Here is a 6,396-nt window from a genome sequence, read left to right as displayed (position 1 = left end):
GGGGAGGCAAAGTGGCTGGTTTAAGAATAGGACGTGCCGCTGGTTCCTTCAACGATAAGTCTGACATCTCTTTACGCATTAGCGTGACTTCTTGGTATAATGCCTGATTCTCGGCACGAGAGGTAAGGACCTCCTGACGAAGCTCCGAGAAGCTTTCCATCAGGGAAGCAAAGGTAGCATCGGCGTCCATCGTCCGGGCTGAAGAGTATTCGTGGGCTTGACAATCTGTCGCGATTGCAAGCGGCGCCAATACCTTCGCGCACCACTAACCTGAGCAATCCGGTCAGCAGGGACGATGGGAAGAATGTCCTTCCGACTTGCCTAAACACCACACCCAAGGGCGTCTTAGAGATCGCCGTCTGAATGGGTATCGCAGAAAGCCGGAGGGATAACGTGCAGGAAAGAACGGAGTGCGGGATGAGGCCCTCTGAGTCTGGGTCCGGGGAATCCTCCTTGGACGAATGTGCTACAGCAGGGGAAGACAACGGACAGGTATAAGTATCTTGTTCCCTTCTTTTCCCTGTTCTCCCCTGGCCCTGAGTAATCACACTTACCAAAGTTACTGTCACTCGCACTGTAAATGGAACCGATCTGTTCCTCCTATTCCGACAGACTGAAGTGAAAAGTTGAAAGTCACTTTCCCGCTCAGTGTTGTACTCCTTAGAACGAGTATCGGTATCTAGTGCTTTTAGTGTTGTTCTCCGTTCAATTGTATCCTCAATTATGCTTGAGCATACAGCAAATGAAATTAAACCCTGGGATTGAGTTAGTACTGGCTTGTACGAACAAAAACAAAAATAACGGGAACTTCCGTAAAACAATAGCAATTTCTCCGGTCTGAACGGAAAGAACGAGCCCGTTCTTCCGTGATGATACTTGCGGTTCTCTGGAAGTTGCTCCACTCCTCTGACCGCTCTGGTTCCTACTCGGAACTTGGCTTGATGCTTTTCTGACCGCGCAGGCACTTGATCGGCGCTGGCAATCTCCTCTGACCGCGCAGGCACTTGATCGGCGTAGGTAATCGATTCTGACCGCTCAGGCACTTGATCGGCGTAGGTAATCTTCTCTGGGATAACTCCGGCGGGGAACACCATCCGCCCGTCAATGAATCCACGAGAACAATTGTCAAGCACCGATCCTCATCTAAGGCGGAGCTATATAGAAAAGACCCTCCTTCCTGTTTTCCCGGTTCGCTTGGCATTCTGGGACTTGTAGTGCAGGAGGAGCGAACGCGCACTTTGTCCTTTCTTAAGTCCTCTCGTTGTGGCTGCGAGAGCGATCATGACAGAATTAGATGGAGTGATAATTGGGAAGATAGAGTGTCCCTATATGCCGATGACATGTTGATTTACCTCACGGAACTGGACAGCAGTATCCCGAATCTCCTGTCAATATGCAACGCACATGGGCGGGTGTCCGGCTAAACTATTAACTGGACAAAATCGACAATCTATGAGCTTCAGGGCCCACTCGCGACCCTTCCGGAGTCCTGCCCTCTGGAAGTGGCTACCACTTCATTTAAATACCTAGGAATATATGTCACCCGAGACGCCACAGAGTTCTCTAACCGTAATCTACAACCCCCTCTCATTCGCCTACGTAATGACGAAAAGTACTGGAAGGGACTTCCATTGACGCTGTTGGGCAGAGCAGCATTGTGTAAAATGATGGCGCTGCCGCGTTTTCTGTACGTACTTAAGAACACTCCGACATTAATACCTCCCAGTTATTTTCAGAAGGTGACTGCACTGATATCGGGTTTATTATGGGGGAACCGGCCAGCCCGTATAGCACACGCAAAGCTTAACAGGAGCTGGTACGACGGCGGGATCGCATTACCCACTATGCAATTGTACTACTGGGCGACTCAGCTTAAGATTCTCAACCAATGGGTCCACGCCCCACAGGATGACCCAGCATTTAAGGCTGATAGGGCCCAATTGGGCACCAACAGCTTGTTAGCACCTCTGTACCATAAGGGTACTGCAGCGAAACTGATGGGACCCACCAAACATACAGTACAGCTATGGTATAAGGCGCAATCGAAATTACAATGGGAGGGAATCATTACGAAACTCACACCACTATGGGATACGAAGGCGTTGGGACACTTGAGACGTACTAAGGGTTTCACCCAGTGGGATAACATTGGGATATCAACAGTGGGAGACATGTGGTCTAAAGAGGGGGTGGTCCCATTCTCACACCTTCAGCAGCAATATGACTTGGGTAACACAGAACTGTTTAGATACGTACAAATTAGACATGCTCTTCAAGCAGTGATCCCGCCAGATACCACACCCCCAGAGTCCTCACCGCTTGAGGACCGTCTGCTTACAGACTTTATGCAGGAGGGCGCGACTTCCTTGACATACCGAAAACTGCTGAATAACCTGCCCGACCCACTGGGGAAACTAAAAGATAAATGGGTGGAGGACGTCGGGGAGATGGACGAATCCGAATGGAACGCAGCTATTGTGTCCCCACGTGAGGCAGGCATATCGGCTAGGTTCCGCTTGGTACAATTGAAAATCCTACATAGGATATATTACACGAGAACTACACTGCACAAATTACAGAGGGCGGATCATCCATATTGTCTTAGGGGTTGCGGTGAAGAAGACACTTTCATACATACACTTTGGGGCTGCACGGGCCTAGTGGGGTACTGGCAGCGGGTACTCCATACCATCGCACAAACATTAGAAACCTCACTTACACTGGACCCACGCGTGTGCCTGTTAAATGTGTGGGGACCTACTGACTTAACATATTATGGTAGACTGTGGACCACGATCGGCTTCATGACAGCCAAACGGGACATTGCACAAAAATGGGGGACGGCAGAGCTCTCCACCTTGGCGCAATGGAGCAGGAATATGGATACACCTATGATAACAGAGAGGGCGGTGTATAAGGTGAGAGCCAACCCGCGCAAGTGGAATGGGATTTGGCAGCCTTGGAACACTTACAGTGGGGACATTTGCGAACCACTACCGGAGGACAATATTGATAGTTCTGAGGATGAGGCGGACATTGTTTGATTGTTGAGGGGTAACGAAAGAAGCACGCACAATGAAAGTAGGCCATATACGATACATGAGGAGCAGGTGTGAGGAAACGGTCGGGAGTGGAAGTGGACTCATGTATGGCCTGAATGTAAGACATCTAGTAGGGTAGTGTTGATGACGATAAGCGGAAGAAATATTGTATGTGTTAATACTGAGTCATAATTTGAGTTTTTGTTCACATAAAACACAAAATGCAAGATGTTACTACATCCGTGTACGAATTGATTTTCGAGATCCAGCAAGTCGGCAGATCCGTAGAATACCAACATCCAGAGGTGGCCCGGACGCCTGCATATATACCGTTCGTAAGCAAAACTTTTAAGCCGGCCTCAGGGTTGTAGGCGCACATATGTAATGTTGTTGGAAATTTCAATAAAGTCTTGCAATAAAAAAAAAAAATTGTATAGTGAAGCAAGAAGTAATTTGGGTGGTGGATATGTTATTCTGTTATTTGGATAGAGAAGGGTAAGTTGCGGGATAGAAGAGGGAAAGAGGTTTGTGTTTATATAGCGCTTGCTATCTCTTGATGGGGTTTTGAAGCGCTTTATTGGCGAGTAGCACGCTACTCTGGAACCCATAAGGATTACTGTTGAATTAGTATGGCAAAACATGAAAGTAATCCTGGGGCCGGTTTCAGGGTAACACCCCTCAGCAGCCAGGCTAGCTTGAATCCAATGGCGGTAGGGAGGACGGTGGCGGTGTCTCTCCCGATCCGTTTTTGCGGTACGGCCGTGTAAGGCAGCATTCTTTTGTCTCTCCTTGCAGAGTTGTTTTTACATTGAACTTGCCATTTTTAATTTGGGAATTTACAAGGGGGGCTGCTGCTACTCAGTGTGGAAGCCTGGGCGCAGTGTCTGCTCCTGTCCGACGGATAGGCGGGGCATGGAGAGCCAGGTAATTCCGCATCGGAGCGGTTAGAGCTCTAGTTGGAGGCAGAGAGGGGCTATTTAGCCCTCATGCCTCGGCGACCGCGCAACGGATGCGCGCAGCAGGAGCGCCGTCATCGCGCCAAAGACAAGCCCGTCTGCACCCCTACTCGCAGAATTTCATGAGGAGGCAGACAGGGAGGTCAGGCACATGGGCAAGTACGCGACAGCGCGAGTATATCGTGAGGGTGAGCGTCCTGGCTCCCTGCTGGCTAAGATTATGAAGGGTACCAGGCGAAGACAGGTGATTTCGGAACTGAACTCGGAGACGGGGGAACTGCTCACTGAGGAGGGGGACATTCTGAACGAGTTCAAATGCTACTATGCAGACCTATACTCCACTAAGCTCTCGGGGTAGAGGAACAGATTGACAATTACCTAAGCAACATTAAGATGCCGTTCCTAGAGAACTGGCAAAGAGAATTCCTGATGGCACCCATACTACAGGAGGAGATCTCGGATGCACTGGATGGCATGAGGTCTGAAAGTGCACCCGGTGTTGACGGGTTGACGGTAGGCTTCTACAAGGCCTTTAGAGACAGGCTCCTTCCCCACCTTTCCACGCTGTTTGACGATATTTGCGAAGAGGGGACCATGCTGCCTTCAATGAGAGAGGCGATGCTCGTTACAGTCCTGAAACCGGGTAAACCCCCTGCGCAAACGAGCTCATATCGGCCGCTGTCCCTATTAAACGTAGACGCCAAACTCTATGCGAAAGTGCTTGCAGCCCGACTGGCGTTTTTGGCCCCAGATCTGGTGGCCCCAGAGTAGGCGGGGTTCATCTCTACACGCAACCTCACCTATAACGTGCGCACGGTGATGGGGACCATCCAGCACACGCGACAAGACACAAAGGCGATAGCGGTGTTCCTGGACATGGAGAGGGCGTTTGACTCAGTAGAGTGGCCATTTATGAATAGAGTCCTTAAGAAACTGGGACTGGGAGAGCCCTTTCTCCAGATGCTGGGTGCACTCTACTACAGGCCCACAGCTCGCGTCCGGCTGGACGACAGGGTCTCGGAGCCGTTTGACATAAGCAGGGGCACCAGGCAGGGATGCCCGCTCTCGCCTCTACTCTACGCTCTGGTGGCGGAGCCCCTGGCCTGTGCGATCAGGGAATACCACTCATTTGAAGCCATCAACTATCCGACATACAAGATCGGAATATCTACCTACGCGGATGATACCCTTCTCTATGTCAGAGACCCGGCTAACAACCTGTCCTCAGTCCTGAGGGAGGTGGTACACTTCGGCGCACTCTCTGGACTCCGTGTGAATTGGGTTAAGTCAGTTGCCTTTCCGCTTACCCCTGTCACTGAGCCCTTTGAAATGGACTACCCACTACAGTGGACTACGGAGCCGATTCGGTACTTGGGCATTAAGTTGCACACGGACCCGGATGTCATGATCAGAGAAAACTACGGCGTCGCCTATAGTAAGCTGGAGGACGATGTGGAGATCTGGTGTAAACTCCCCCTGTCACTTATGGGACGAATAGCCATTATGAAGATGGTGGTCCTCCCAAGGTTTCTATTCCTCTTCAATAACATCCCGATAGTTCTGTCAAAAGCGTTTTTTGCCACTCTGACTAAACTACTTATTCGTTTGGCTTGGGGCGGCAAACAACCGAGAGTGAAATGGGATGTCTTAAAGCTACCGTATGAACAGGGAGGCCTAGGCGCGCCAGATCTGGAATGGTACTACAGGGTCGCACAGGCTGCCCATCTCCACACGTTGATCCACGGCGATCCGAATATCCCGCATGTAATATTGGAGAAACTATTTGCTGACCCGTCCCCCCTCCCAGCAACGATCTGCAGCCGTATGGACCGCAGAGTGGGGACATTAGACTTTATTACGGCAACCAACCATGCCTGGCACTCACTGTTGCGGAAACAGACCAAAGAGTTGCTGTACTCGCCGAACATGCCTACAAATTGGGCATTGTGGATGCCAACCCTGGCGGAGCCTGCAGTCACAGGAGCGCTCCGGAAACTAGGGGTACACACACGGTCGGGGACTTATTTGAACAAGGGAAGGTCAAGTCATGGGAGCCGATCAAGCAGGAGGGTACACAAGCTACACACTTACAACGATTTCACTTCCATAGAGTGCGCTGTGCATTCCTCGAGCTGTTGGGCCCGGACTTGGAGGAGCCACCTGAGGTCCCGGAGCTGACATGTGTCATCAACACAGCTGCACCCCAGAAGCTCATTACGAAGCTTTACAAGATAGGACATCAGCACACTGCACAGAGGTACACTAAGGCGCGCCTAGCTTGGCAAAACGACTTAAATGCCCAAATAGATGATAACATGTGGGCGCACTGCTGCGCAAATTCTAGGAAGATATCACTGAATGGACGACATCGCCTGGTCCATTTCAAATACCTGCAACGG

The sequence above is a fragment of the Lissotriton vulgaris genome, chromosome 7, assembly GCF_964263255.1.
Source record: "Lissotriton vulgaris chromosome 7, aLisVul1.2, whole genome shotgun sequence".
Taxonomy (NCBI): Eukaryota; Metazoa; Chordata; class Amphibia; order Caudata; family Salamandridae; genus Lissotriton; species Lissotriton vulgaris.
Note: the sequence above shows the minus strand (reverse complement) of the source record.